We start from the raw sequence: 13,902 nt of genomic DNA, 5'->3' as shown, positions 1-13,902 counted from the left end.
GGATACGGAATGACTGAAAAAAGTTATGTCTCCAGTGTCAAAATGTGTGTAATGCACTAGTAATTCATTTCCTTTATTGACCAGTGAGGTAGCCATGTATGGAGGTGCTGTAGAGTGAAAATCAAGTTTCAAATGGGCAGTGATCCCTGTGCCTGGATAGCTCAGTCGGTAGAGCATCAGACTTTTAATCTGAGGGTCCAGGGTTCAAGTCCCTGTTCAGGCGTATCTTTGCTTCTTTTACAAAAAATTTAGCAGGAAATATGAATTGCTCATTCTAATATGTGCTATTTCTGATGGCATCGCAACCTTGGGCAATATGACTCTAAGGTAGTGGAGTCCAGAATTCTTGGATGCTTTGCCAACATTTCAAGCCTGACTGTGCTTCTAAATAGCATGAAATAACAATCTTTGTACAAAGTTTTAATATTGGGGAGACAGATTGGTCAAAAAAAAAGCAGACAGGCGCTGCTGAGATTCGAACTCAGGATCTCCTGTTTACTAGACAGGCGCTTTAACCAACTAAGCCACAGCACCTCTTTTGCATCTGATCTCCTTTCCTTCCTCATGTAATCATTTAGAAGTGAAATCCACTTTTTTTAAGGCTGGGCTTCTGTTGCAATATAACTTTACAAAATGTTTTCCAATTGACTGAAACTCCATTGCACAAAACGAGCATGTCATTAATCGTTGATTTAGAGTGGACTGCATTGCCCAGTGTGTGTATTGAGGAGCACATGTTCGCCTTTACTGGGGAGCAATTTTGCACTCATGAATGTGGCAAAACATTCAAATCCGTAAGTGGGTGAACATTAAAGTCCTAGATGCTGCAAATCTCTATATCTGGATACGGAATGACTGAAAAAAGTTATGTCTCCAGTGTCAAAATGTGTGTAATGCACTAGTAATTCATTTCCTTTATTGACCAGTGAGGTAGCCATGTATGGAGGTGCTGTCGAGTGAAAATCAAGTTTCAAATGGGCAGTGATCCCTGTGCCTGGATAGCTCAGTCGGTAGAGCATCAGACTTTTAATCTGAGGGTCCAGGGTTCAAGTCCCTGTTCAGGCGTACCTTTGCTTCTTTTACAAAAAATTAAGCAGGAAATATGAATTGCTCATTCTAATATGTGCTATTTCTGATGGCATCGCAACCTTGGGCAATATGACTCTAAGGTAGTGGAGTCCAGAGTTCTTGGATGCTTTGCCAACATTTCAAGCCTGACTGTGCTTCTAAATAGCATGAAATAGCAGTCTTTGTACAAAGTTTTAATATTGGGGAGACAGATTGGTCGAAAAAAAAGCAGACAGGCGCTGCTGAGATTCGAACTCAGGATCTCCTGTTTACTAGACAGGCGCTTTAACCAACTAAGCAACAGCACCTTTTTTGCATCTGGTCTCCTTTCCTTCCTCATGTAATCATTTAGAAGTGAAATCCACTTTTTTAAGGCTGGGCTTCTGTTGCAATATAACTTTTCAAAATGTTTTCCAATTGACTGAAACTCCATTGCACAAAACGAGCATGTCATTAATCGTCGATTTAGAGTGGACTGCATTGCCCAGTGTGTGCATTGAGGAGCACATGTTCGTCTTTACTGGGGAGTAAGTTTGCACTCATGAATGTGGCAAAACATTCAAATCCGTAAGTGGGTGAACATTAAAGTCCTAGATGCTGCAAATCTCTATATCTGGATACGGAATGACTGAAAAAAGTTATGTCTCCAGTGTCAAAATGTGTGTAATGCACTAGTAATTCATTTCCTTTATTGACCAGTGAGGTAGCCATGTATGGAGGTGCTGTAGAGTGAAAATCAAGTTTCAAATGGCAGTGATCCATCTGCCTGGATAGCTCAGTCGGTAGAGCATCAGACTTTTAATCTGAGGGTCCAGGGTTCAAGTCCCTGTTCAGGCGTACCTTTGCTTCTTTTACAAAAAATTAAGCAGGAAATATGAATTGCTCATTCTAATATGTGCTATTTCTGATGGCATCGCAACCTTGGGCAATATGACTCTAAGGTAGTGGAGTCCAGAGTTCTTGGATGCTTTGCCAACATTTCAAGCCTCACTGTGCTTCTAAATAGCATGAAACAGCAATCTTTGTACAAAGTTTTAATATTGGGGAGACAGATTGGTCGAAAAAAAAGCAGACTGGCGCTGCTGAGATTCAAACTCAGGATCTCCTGTTTACTAGACAGGCGCTTTAACCAACTAAGCCACAGCACCTTTTTTGCATCTGGTCTCCTTTCCTTCCTCATGTAATCATTTAGAAGTGAAATCCACTTTTTTAAGGCTGGGCTTCTGTTGCAATATAACTTTTCAAAATGTTTTCCAATTGACTGAAACTCCATTGCACAAAACGAGCATGTCATTAATCGTCGATTTAGAGTGGACTGCATTGCCCAGTGTGTGCATTGAGGAGCACATGTTCGTCTTTACTGGGGAGCAAGTTTGCACTCATGAATGTGGCAAAACATTCAAATCCGTAAGTGGGTGAACATTAAAGTCCTAGATGCTGCAAATCTCTATATCTGGATACGGAATGACTGAAAAAAGTTATGTCTCCAGTGTCAAAATGTGTGTAATGCACTAGTAATTCATTTCCTTTATTGACCAGTGAGGTAGCCATGTATGGAGGTGCTGTAGAGTGAAAATCAAGTTTCAAATGGGCAGTGATCCCTGTGCCTGGATAGCTCAGTCGGTAGAGCATCAGACTTTTAATCTGAGGGTCCAGGGTTCAAGTCCCTGTTCAGGCGTATCTTTGCTTCTTTTACAAAAAATTTAGCAGGAAATATGAATTGCTCATTCTAATATGTGCTATTTCTGATGGCATCGCAACCTTGGGCAATATGACTCTAAGGTAGTGGAGTCCAGAATTCTTGGATGCTTTGCCAACATTTCAAGCCTGACTGTGCTTCTAAATAGCATGAAATAACAATCTTTGTACAAAGTTTTAATATTGGGGAGACAGATTGGTCGAAAAAAAAGCAGACAGGCGCTGCTGAGATTCGAACTCAGGATCTCCTGTTTACTAGACAGGCGCTTTAACCAACTAAGCCACAGCACCTTTTTTGCATCTGGTCTCCTTTCCTTCCTCATGTAATCATTTAGAAGTGAAATCCACTTTTTTAAGGCTGGGCTTCTGTTGCAATATAACTTTTCAAAATGTTTTCCAATTGACTGAAACTCCATTGCACAAAACGAGCATGTCATTAATCGTCGATTTAGAGTGGACTGCATTGCCCAGTGTGTGCATTGAGGAGCACATGTTCGTCTTTACTGGGGAGCAAGTTTGCACTCATTAATGTGGCAAAACATTCAAATCCGTAAGTGGGTGAACATTAAAGTCCTAGATGCTGCAAATCTCTATATCTGGATACGGAATGACTGAAAAAAGTTATGTCTCCAGTGTCAAAATGTGTGTAATGCACTAGTAATTCATTTCCTTTATTGACCAGTGAGGTAGCCATGTATGGAGGTGCTGTAGAGTGAAAATCAAGTTTCAAATGGGCAGTGATCCCTGTGCCTGGATAGCTCAGTCGGTAGAGCATCAGACTTTTAATCTGAGGGTCCAGGGTTCAAGTCCCTGTTCAGGCGTATCTTTGCTTCTTTTACAAAAAATTTAGCAGGAAATATGAATTGCTCATTCTAATATGTGCTATTTCTGATGGCATCGCAACCTTGGGCAATATGACTCTAAGGTAGTGGAGTCCAGAATTCTTGGATGCTTTGCCAACATTTCAAGCCTGACTGTGCTTCTAAATAGCATGAAATAACAATCTTTGTACAAAGTTTTAATATTGGGGAGACAGATTGGTCGAAAAAAAAGCAGACAGGCGCTGCTTAGATTCGAACTCAGGATCTCCTGTTTACTAGACAGGCGCTTTAACCAACTAAGCCACAGCACCTCTTTTGCATCTGATCTCCTTTCCTTCCTCATGTAATCATTTAGAAGTGAAATCCACTTTTTTTAAGGCTGGGCTTCTGTTGCAATATAACTTTACAAAATGTTTTCCAATTGACTGAAACTCCATTGCACAAAACGAGCATGTCATTAATCGTTGATTTAGAGTGGACTGCATTGCCCAGTGTGTGTATTGAGGAGCACATGTTCGCCTTTACTGGGGAGCAATTTTGCACTCATGAATGTGGCAAAACATTCAAATCCGTAAGTGGGTGAACATTAAAGTCCTAGATGCTGCAAATCTCTATATCTGGATACGGAATGACTGAAAAAAGTTATGTCTCCAGTGTCAAAATGTGTGTAATGCACTAGTAATTCATTTCCTTTATTGACCAGTGAGGTAGCCATGTATGGAGGTGCTGTAGAGTGAAAATCAAGTTTCAAATGGGCAGTGATCCCTGTGCCTGGATAGCTCAGTCGGTAGAGCATCAGACTTTTAATCTGAGGGTCCAGGGTTCAAGTCCCTGTTCAGGCGTATCTTTGCTTCTTTTACAAAAAATTTAGCAGGAAATATGAATTGCTCATTCTAATATGTGCTATTTCTGATGGCATCGCAACCTTGGGCAATATGACTCTAAGGTAGTGGAGTCCAGAATTCTTGGATGCTTTGCCAACATTTCAAGCCTGACTGTGCTTCTAAATAGCATGAAATAACAATCTTTGTACAAAGTTTTAATATTGGGGAGACAGATTGGTCGAAAAAAAAGCAGACAGGCGCTGCTGAGATTCAAACTCAGGATCTCCTGTTTACTAGACAGGCGCTTTAACCAACTAAGCCACAGCACCTTTTTTGCATCTGGTCTCCTTTCCTTCCTCATGTAATCATTTAGAAGTGAAATCCACTTTTTTAAGGCTGGGCTTCTGTTGCAATATAACTTTTCAAAATGTTTTCCAATTGACTGAAACTCCATTGCACAAAACGAGCATGTCATTAATCGTCGATTTAGAGTGGACTGCATTGCCCAGTGTGTGCATTGAGGAGCACATGTTCGTCTTTACTGGGGAGCAAGTTTACACTCATGAATGTGGCAAAACATTCAAATCCGTAAGTGGGTGAACATTAAAGTCCTAGATGCTGCAAATCTCTATATCTGGATACGGAATGACTGAAAAAAGTTATGTCTCCAGTGTCAAAATGTGTGTAATGCACTAGTAATTCATTTCCTTTATTGACCAGTGAGGTAGCCATGTATGGAGGTGCTGTAGAGTGAAAATCAAGTTTCAAATGGGCAGTGATCCCTGTGCCTGGATAGCTCAGTCGGTAGAGCATCAGACTTTTAATCTGAGGGTCCAGGGTTCAAGTCCCTGTTCAGGCGTATCTTTGCTTCTTTTACAAAAAATTTAGCAGGAAATATGAATTGCTCATTCTAATATGTGCTATTTCTGATGGCATCGCAACCTTGGGCAATATGACTCTAAGGTAGTGGAGTCCAGAATTCTTGGATGCTTTGCCAACATTTCAAGCCTGACTGTGCTTCTAAATAGCATGAAATAACAATCTTTGTACAAAGTTTTAATATTGGGGAGACAGATTGGTCGAAAAAAAAGCAGACAGGCGCTGCTGAGATTTGAACTCAGGATCTCCTGTTTACTAGACAGGCGCTTTAACCAACTAAGCCACAGCACCTCTTTTGCATCTGATCTCCTTTCCTTCCTCATGTAATCATTTAGAAGTGAAATCCACTTTTTTTAAGGCTGGGCTTCTGTTGCAATATAACTTTACAAAATGTTTTCCAATTGACTGAAACTCCATTGCACAAAACGAGCATGTCATTAATCGTTGATTTAGAGTGGACTGCATTGCCCAGTGTGTGTATTGAGGAGCACATGTTCGCCTTTACTGGGGAGCAATTTTGCACTCATGAATGTGGCAAAACATTCAAATCCGTAAGTGGGTGAACATTAAAGTCCTAGATGCTGCAAATCTCTATATCTGGATACGGAATGACTGAAAAAAGTTATGTCTCCAGTGTCAAAATGTGTGTAATGCATTAGTAATTCATTTCCTTTATTGACCAGTGAGGTAGCCATGTATGGAGGTGCTGTAGAGTGAAAATCAAGTTTCAAATGGGCAGTGATCCCTGTGCCTGGATAGCTCAGTCGGTAGAGCATCAGACTTTTAATCTGAGGGTCCAGGGTTCAAGTCCCTGTTCAGGCGTATCTTTGCTTCTTTTACAAAAAATTTAGCAGGAAATATGAATTGCTCATTCTAATATGTGCTATTTCTGATGGCATCGCAACCTTGGGCAATATGACTCTAAGGTAGTGGAGTCCAGAATTCTTGGATGCTTTGCCAACATTTCAAGCCTGACTGTGCTTCTAAATAGCATGAAATAACAATCTTTGTACAAAGTTTTAATATTGGGGAGACAGATTGGTCGAAAAAAAAGCAGACAGGCGCTGCTGAGATTCGAACTCAGGATCTCCTGTTTACTAGACAGGCGCTTTAACCAACTAAGCCACAGCACCTTTTTTGCATCTGGTCTCCTTTCCTTCCTCATGTAATCATTTAGAAGTGAAATCCACTTTTTTAAGGCTGGGCTTCTGTTGCAATATAACTTTTCAAAATGTTTTCCAATTGACTGAAACTCCATTGCACAAAACGAGCATGTCATTAATCGTCGATTTAGAGTGGACTGCATTGCCCAGTGTGTGCATTGAGGAGCACATGTTCGTCTTTACTGGGGAGCAAGTTTGCACGCATTAATGTGGCAAAACATTCAAATCCGTAAGTGGGTGAACATTAAAGTCCTAGATGCTGCAAATCTCTATATCTGGATACGGAATGACTGAAAAAAGTTATGTCTCCAGTGTCAAAATGTGTGTAATGCATTAGTAATTCATTTCCTTTATTGACCAGTGAGGTAGCCGTGTATGGAGGTGCTGTAGAGTGAAAATCAAGTTTCAAATGGGCAGTGATCCCTGTGCCTGGATAGCTCAGTCGGTAGAGCATCAGACTTTTAATCTGAGGGTCCAGGGTTCAAGTCCCTGTTCAGGCGTATCTTTGCTTCTTTTACAAAAAATTTAGCAGGAAATATGAATTGCTCATTCTAATATGTGCTATTTCTGATGGCATCGCAACCTTGGGCAATATGACTCTAAGGTAGTGGAGTCCAGAATTCTTGGATGCTTTGCCAACATTTCAAGCCTGACTGTGCTTCTAAATAGCATGAAATAACAATCTTTGTACAAAGTTTTAATATTGGGGAGACAGATTGGTCGAAAAAAAAGCAGACAGGCGCTGCTGAGATTCGAACTCAGGATCTCCTGTTTACTAGACAGGCGCTTTAACCAACTAAGCCACAGCACCTTTTTTGCATCTGGTCTCCTTTCCTTCCTCATGTAATCATTTAGAAGTGAAATCCACTTTTTTTAAGGCTGGGCTTCTGTTGCAATATAACTTTTCAAAATGTTTTCCAATTGACTGAAACTCCATTGCACAAAACGAGCATGTCATTAATCGTCGATTTAGAGTGGACTGCATTGCCCAGTGTGTGCATTGAGGAGCACATGTTCGTCTTTACTGGGGAGCAAGTTTACACTCATGAATGTGGCAAAACATTCAAATCCGTAAGTGGGTGAACATTAAAGTCCTAGATGCTGCAAATCTCTATATCTGGATACGGAATGACTGAAAAAAGTTATGTCTCCAGTGTCAAAATGTGTGTAATGCACTAGTAATTCATTTCCTTTATTGACCAGTGAGGTAGCCATGTATGGAGGTGCTGTAGAGTGAAAATCAAGTTTCAAATGGGCAGTGATCCCTGTGCCTGGATAGCTCAGTCGGTAGAGCATCAGACTTTTAATCTGAGGGTCCAGGGTTCAAGTCCCTGTTCAGGCGTATCTTTGCTTCTTTTACAAAAAATTTAGCAGGAAATATGAATTGCTCATTCTAATATGTGCTATTTCTGATGGCATCGCAACCTTGGGCAATATGACTCTAAGGTAGTGGAGTCCAGAATTCTTGGATGCTTTGCCAACATTTCAAGCCTGACTGTGCTTCTAAATAGCATGAAATAACAATCTTTGTACAAAGTTTTAATATTGGGGAGACAGATTGGTCGAAAAAAAAGCAGACAGGCGCTGCTGAGATTCGAACTCAGGATCTCCTGTTTACTAGACAGGCGCTTTAACCAACTAAGCCACAGCACCTTTTTTGCATCTGGTCTCCTTTCCTTCCTCATGTAATCATTTAGAAGTGAAATCCACTTTTTTAAGGCTGGGCTTCTGTTGCAATATAACTTTTCAAAATGTTTTCCAATTGACTGAAACTCCATTGCACAAAACGAGCATGTCATTAATCGTCGATTTAGAGTGGACTGCATTGCCCAGTGTGTGCATTGAGGAGCACATGTTCGTCTTTACTGGGGAGCAAGTTTGCACGCATTAATGTGGCAAAACATTCAAATCCGTAAGTGGGTGAACATTAAAGTCCTAGATGCTGCAAATCTCTATATCTGGATACGGAATGACTGAAAAAAGTTATGTCTCCAGTGTCAAAATGTGTGTAATGCACTAGTAATTCATTTCCTTTATTGACCAGTGAGGTAGCCATGTATGGAGGTGCTGTAGAGTGAAAATCAAGTTTCAAATGGGCAGTGATCCCTGTGCCTGGATAGCTCAGTCGGTAGAGCATCAGACTTTTAATCTGAGGGTCCAGGGTTCAAGTCCCTGTTCAGGCGTATCTTTGCTTCTTTTACAAAAAATTTAGCAGGAAATATGAATTGCTCATTCTAATATGTGCTATTTCTGATGGCATCGCAACCTTGGGCAATATGACTCTAAGGTAGTGGAGTCCAGAATTCTTGGATGCTTTGCCAACATTTCAAGCCTGACTGTGCTTCTAAATAGCATGAAATAACAATCTTTGTACAAAGTTTTAATATTGGGGAGACAGATTGGTCGAAAAAAAAGCAGACAGGCGCTGCTGAGATTCGAACTCAGGATCTCCTGTTTACTAGACAGGCGCTTTAACCAACTAAGCCACAGCACCTCTTTTGCATCTGATCTCCTTTCCTTCCTCATGTAATCATTTAGAAGTGAAATCCACTTTTTTTAAGGCTGGGCTTCTGTTGCAATATAACTTTACAAAATGTTTTCCAATTGACTGAAACTCCATTGCACAAAACGAGCATGTCATTAATCGTTCATTTAGAGTGGACTGCATTGCCCAGTGTGTGTATTGAGGAGCACATGTTCGCCTTTACTGGGGAGCAATTTTGCACTCATGAATGTGGCAAAACATTCAAATCCGTAAGTGGGTGAACATTAAAGTCCTAGATGCTGCAAATCTCTATATCTGGATACGGAATGACTGAAAAAAGTTATGTCTCCAGTGTCAAAATGTGTGTAATGCACTAGTAATTCATTTCCTTTATTGACCAGTGAGGTAGCCATGTATGGAGGTGCTGTAGAGTGAAAATCAAGTTTCAAATGGGCAGTGATCCCTGTGCCTGGATAGCTCAGTCGGTAGAGCATCAGACTTTTAATCTGAGGGTCCAGGGTTCAAGTCCCTGTTCAGGCGTATCTTTGCTTCTTTTACAAAAAATTTAGCAGGAAATATGAATTGCTCATTCTAATATGTGCTATTTCTGATGGCATCGCAACCTTGGGCAATATGACTCTAAGGTAGTGGAGTCCAGAATTCTTGGATGCTTTGCCAACATTTCAAGCCTGACTGTGCTTCTAAATAGCATGAAATAACAATCTTTGTACAAAGTTTTAATATTGGGGAGACAGATTGGTCGAAAAAAAAGCAGACAGGCGCTGCTGAGATTCGAACTCAGGATCTCCTGTTTACTAGACAGGCGCTTTAACCAACTAAGCCACAGCACCTCTTTTGCATCTGATCTCCTTTCCTTCCTCATGTAATCATTTAGAAGTGAAATCCACTTTTTTTAAGGCTGGGCTTCTGTTGCAATATAACTTTACAAAATGTTTTCCAATTGACTGAAACTCCATTGCACAAAACGAGCATGTCATTAATCGTTGATTTAGAGTGGACTGCATTGCCCAGTGTGTGTATTGAGGAGCACATGTTCGCCTTTACTGGGGAGCAATTTTGCACTCATGAATGTGGCAAAACATTCAAATCCGTAAGTGGGTGAACATTAAAGTCCTAGATGCTGCAAATCTCTATATCTGGATACGGAATGACTGAAAAAAGTTATGTCTCCAGTGTCAAAATGTGTGTAATGCACTAGTAATTCATTTCCTTTATTGACCAGTGAGGTAGCCATGTATGGAGGTGCTGTAGAGTGAAAATCAAGTTTCAAATGGGGAGTGATCCCTGTGCCTGGATAGCTCAGTCGGTAGAGCATCAGACTTTTAATCTGAGGGTCCAGGGTTCAAGTCCCTGTTCAGGCATACCTTTGCTTCTTTTACAAAAAATTAAGCAGGAAATATGAATTGCTCATTCTAATATGTGCTGTTTCTGATGGCATCGCAACCTTGGGCAATATGACTCTAAGGTAGTGGAGTCCAGAGTTCTTGGATGCTTTGCCAACATTTCAAGCCTGACTGTGCTTCTAAATAGCATGAAATAGCAATCTTTGTACAAAGTTTTAATATTGGGGAGACAGATTGGTCGAAAAAAAAGCAGACAGGCGCTGCTGAGATTCGAACTCAGGATCTCCTGTTTACTAGACAGGCGCTTTAACCAACTGAGCCACAGCACCTTTTTTGCATCTGGTCTCCTTTCCTTCCTCATGTAATCAATCAGAAGTGAAATCCACTTTTTTAAGGCTGGGCTTCTGTTGCAATATAACTTTTCAAAATGTTTTCCAATTGACTGAAACTCCATTGCACAAAACGAGCATGTCATTAATCGTCGATTTAGAGTGGACTGCATTGCCCAGTGTGTGCATTGAGGAGCACATGTTCGTCTTTACTGGGGAGCAAGTTTGCACTCATTAATGTGGCAAAACATTCAAATCCGTAAGTGGGTGAACATTAAAGTCCTAGATGCTTCAAATCTCTATATCTGGATACGGAATGACTGAAAAAAGTTATGTCTCCAGTGTCAAAATGTGTGTAATGCACTAGTAATTCATTTCCTTTATTGACCAGTGAGGTAGCCATGTATGGAGGTGCTGTAGAGTGAAAATCAAGTTTCAAATGGGCAGTGATCCCTGTGCCTGGATAGCTCAGTCGGTAGAGCATCAGACTTTTAATCTGAGGGTCCAGGGTTCAAGTCCCTGTTCAGGCGTATCTTTGCTTCTTTTACAAAAAATTTAGCAGGAAATATGAATTGCTCATTCTAATATGTGCTATTTCTGATGGCATCGCAACCTTGGGCAATATGACTCTAAGGTAGTGGAGTCCAGAATTCTTGGATGCTTTGCCAACATTTCAAGCCTGACTGTGCTTCTAAATAGCATGAAATAACAATCTTTGTACAAAGTTTTAATATTGGGGAGACAGATTGGTCGAAAAAAAAGCAGACAGGCGCTGCTGAGATTCGAACTCAGGATCTCCTGTTTACTAGACAGGCGCTTTAACCAACTAAGCCACAGCACCTCTTTTGCATCTGATCTCCTTTCCTTCCTCATGTAATCATTTAGAAGTGAAATCCACTTTTTTTAAGGCTGGGCTACTGTTGCAATATAACTTTACAAAATGTTTTCCAATTGACTGAAACTCCATTGCACAAAATGAGCATGTCATTAATCGTTGATTTAGAGTGGACTGCATTGCCCAGTGTGTGTATTGAGGAGCACATGTTCGCCTTTACTGGGGAGCAATTTTGCACTCATGAATGTGGCAAAACATTCAAATCCGTAAGTGGGTGAACATTAAAGTCCTAGATGCTGCAAATCTCTATATCTGGATACGGAATGACTGAAAAAAGTTATGTCTCCAGTGTCAAAATGTGTGTAATGCACTAGTAATTCATTTCCTTTATTGACCAGTGAGGTAGCCATGTATGGAGGTGCTGTAGAGTGAAAATCAAGTTTCAAATGGGCAGTGATCCCTGTGCCTGGATAGCTCAGTCGGTAGAGACTTTTAATCTGAGGGTCCAGGGTTCAAGTCCCTGTTCAGGCGTATCTTTGCTTCTTTTACAAAAAATTTAGCAGGAAATATGAATTGCTCATTCTAATATGTGCTATTTCTGATGGCATCGCAACCTTGGGCAATATGACTCTAAGGTAGTGGAGTCCAGAATTCTTGGATGCTTTGCCAACATTTCAAGCCTGACTGTGCTTCTAAATAGCATGAAATAACAATCTTTGTACAAAGTTTTAATATTGGGGAGACAGATTGGTCGAAAAAAAAGCAGACAGGCGCTGCTGAGATTCGAACTCAGGATCTCCTGTTTACTAGACAGGCGCTTTAACCAACTAAGCCACAGCACCTCTTTTGCATCTGATCTCCTTTCCTTCCTCATGTAATCATTTAGAAGTGAAATCCACTTTTTTTAAGGCTGGGCTTCTGTTGCAATATAACTTTACAAAATGTTTTCCAATTGACTGAAACTCCATTGCACAAAACGAGCATGTCATTAATCGTTGATTTAGAGTGGACTGCATTGCCCAGTGTGTGTATTGAGGAGCACATGTTCGCCTTTACTGGGGAGCAATTTTGCACTCATGAATGTGGCAAAACATTCAAATCCGTAAGTGGGTGAACATTAAAGTCCTAGATGCTGCAAATCTCTATATCTGGATACGGAATGACTGAAAAAAGTTATGTCTCCAGTGTCAAAATGTGTGTAATGCACTAGTAATTCATTTCCTTTATTGACCAGTGAGGTAGCCATGTATGGAGGTGCTGTAGAGTGAAAATCAAGTTTCAAATGGGGAGTGATCCCTGTGCCTGGATAGCTCAGTCGGTAGAGCATCAGACTTTTAATCTGAGGGTCCAGGGTTCAAGTCCCTGTTCAGGCATACCTTTGCTTCTTTTACAAAAAATTAAGCAGGAAATATGAATTGCTCATTCTAATATGTGCTGTTTCTGATGGCATCGCAACCTTGGGCAATATGACTCTAAGGTAGTGGAGTCCAGAGTTCTTGGATGCTTTGCCAACATTTCAAGCCTGACTGTGCTTCTAAATAGCATGAAATAGCAATCTTTGTACAAAGTTTTAATATTGGGGAGACAGATTGGTCGAAAAAAAAGCAGACAGGCGCTGCTGAGATTCGAACTCAGGATCTCCTGTTTACTAGACAGGCGCTTTAACCAACTGAGCCACAGCACCTTTTTTGCATCTGGTCTCCTTTCCTTCCTCATGTAATCAATCAGAAGTGAAATCCACTTTTTTAAGGCTGGGGTTCTGTTGCAATATAACTTTTCAAAATGTTTTCCAATTGACTGAAACTCCATTGCACAAAACGAGCATGTCATTAATCGTCGATTTAGAGTGGACTGCATTGCCCAGTGTGTGCATTGAGGAGCACATGTTCGTCTTTACTGGGGAGCAAGTTTGCACTCATTAATGTGGCAAAACATTCAAATCCGTAAGTGGGTGAACATTAAAGTCCTAGATGCTTCAAATCTCTATATCTGGATACGGAATGACTGAAAAAAGTTATGTCTCCAGTGTCAAAATGTGTGTAATGCACTAGTAATTCATTTCCTTTATTGACCAGTGAGGTAGCCATGTATGGAGGTGCTGTAGAGTGAAAATCAAGTTTCAAATGGGCAGTGATCCCTGTGCCTGGATAGCTCAGTCGGTAGAGCATCAGACTTTTAATCTGAGGGTCCAGGGTTCAAGTCCCTGTTCAGGCGTATCTTTGCTTCTTTTACAAAAAATTTAGCAGGAAATATGAATTGCTCATTCTAATATGTGCTATTTCTGATGGCATCGCAACCTTGGGCAATATGACTCTAAGGTAGTGGAGTCCAGAATTCTTGGATGCTTTGCCAACATTTCAAGCCTGACTGTGCTTCTAAATAGCATGAAATAACAATCTTTGTACAAAGTTTTAATATTGGGGAGACAGATTGGTC

The 13,902-nt window shown here is 40.6% G+C and overlaps 11 non-coding genes across 11 annotated transcripts; 2 read left to right on the top strand and 9 right to left on the bottom strand.

The window, feature by feature from the left end:
• Positions 1 to 460: 460 nt before the first annotated feature.
• Positions 461 to 534, bottom strand: TRNAT-AGU (transfer RNA threonine (anticodon AGU)). The gene has a single exon. It is a non-coding gene; the product is annotated as a tRNA-Thr (tRNA).
• Positions 535 to 2,983: 2,449 nt separating this feature from the next.
• Positions 2,984 to 3,057, bottom strand: TRNAT-AGU (transfer RNA threonine (anticodon AGU)). Its single transcript has one exon. It is a non-coding gene; the product is annotated as a tRNA-Thr (tRNA).
• Positions 3,058 to 6,349: 3,292 nt separating this feature from the next.
• On the bottom strand, positions 6,350 to 6,423 carry TRNAT-AGU (transfer RNA threonine (anticodon AGU)). Its single transcript has one exon. It is a non-coding gene; the product is annotated as a tRNA-Thr (tRNA).
• Positions 6,424 to 7,190: 767 nt separating this feature from the next.
• On the bottom strand, positions 7,191 to 7,264 carry TRNAT-AGU (transfer RNA threonine (anticodon AGU)). The gene has a single exon. It is a non-coding gene; the product is annotated as a tRNA-Thr (tRNA).
• Positions 7,265 to 8,032: 768 nt separating this feature from the next.
• TRNAT-AGU (transfer RNA threonine (anticodon AGU)) lies at positions 8,033 to 8,106 on the bottom strand. The gene has a single exon. It is a non-coding gene; the product is annotated as a tRNA-Thr (tRNA).
• A 767-nt stretch (positions 8,107 to 8,873) lies between these two features.
• Positions 8,874 to 8,947, bottom strand: TRNAT-AGU (transfer RNA threonine (anticodon AGU)). Its single transcript has one exon. It is a non-coding gene; the product is annotated as a tRNA-Thr (tRNA).
• A 768-nt stretch (positions 8,948 to 9,715) lies between these two features.
• Positions 9,716 to 9,789, bottom strand: TRNAT-AGU (transfer RNA threonine (anticodon AGU)). Its single transcript has one exon. It is a non-coding gene; the product is annotated as a tRNA-Thr (tRNA).
• A 458-nt stretch (positions 9,790 to 10,247) lies between these two features.
• TRNAK-UUU (transfer RNA lysine (anticodon UUU)) lies at positions 10,248 to 10,320 on the top strand. Its single transcript has one exon. It is a non-coding gene; the product is annotated as a tRNA-Lys (tRNA).
• A 1,078-nt stretch (positions 10,321 to 11,398) lies between these two features.
• Positions 11,399 to 11,472, bottom strand: TRNAT-AGU (transfer RNA threonine (anticodon AGU)). Its single transcript has one exon. It is a non-coding gene; the product is annotated as a tRNA-Thr (tRNA).
• A 762-nt stretch (positions 11,473 to 12,234) lies between these two features.
• On the bottom strand, positions 12,235 to 12,308 carry TRNAT-AGU (transfer RNA threonine (anticodon AGU)). The gene has a single exon. It is a non-coding gene; the product is annotated as a tRNA-Thr (tRNA).
• Positions 12,309 to 12,766: 458 nt separating this feature from the next.
• Positions 12,767 to 12,839, top strand: TRNAK-UUU (transfer RNA lysine (anticodon UUU)). The gene has a single exon. It is a non-coding gene; the product is annotated as a tRNA-Lys (tRNA).
• Positions 12,840 to 13,902: the final 1,063 nt, after the last annotated feature.

The sequence above is a fragment of the Ambystoma mexicanum genome, unplaced genomic scaffold (assembly GCF_040938575.1).
Source record: "Ambystoma mexicanum isolate Mex_15411 unplaced genomic scaffold, UKY_AmexF1_1 Mex_scaf1, whole genome shotgun sequence".
NCBI classification, from domain to species: domain Eukaryota; kingdom Metazoa; phylum Chordata; class Amphibia; order Caudata; family Ambystomatidae; genus Ambystoma; species Ambystoma mexicanum.
The sequence above is the reverse complement of the archived record's forward strand: the minus strand, read 5'-3'. Positions and strand labels throughout refer to the sequence as shown.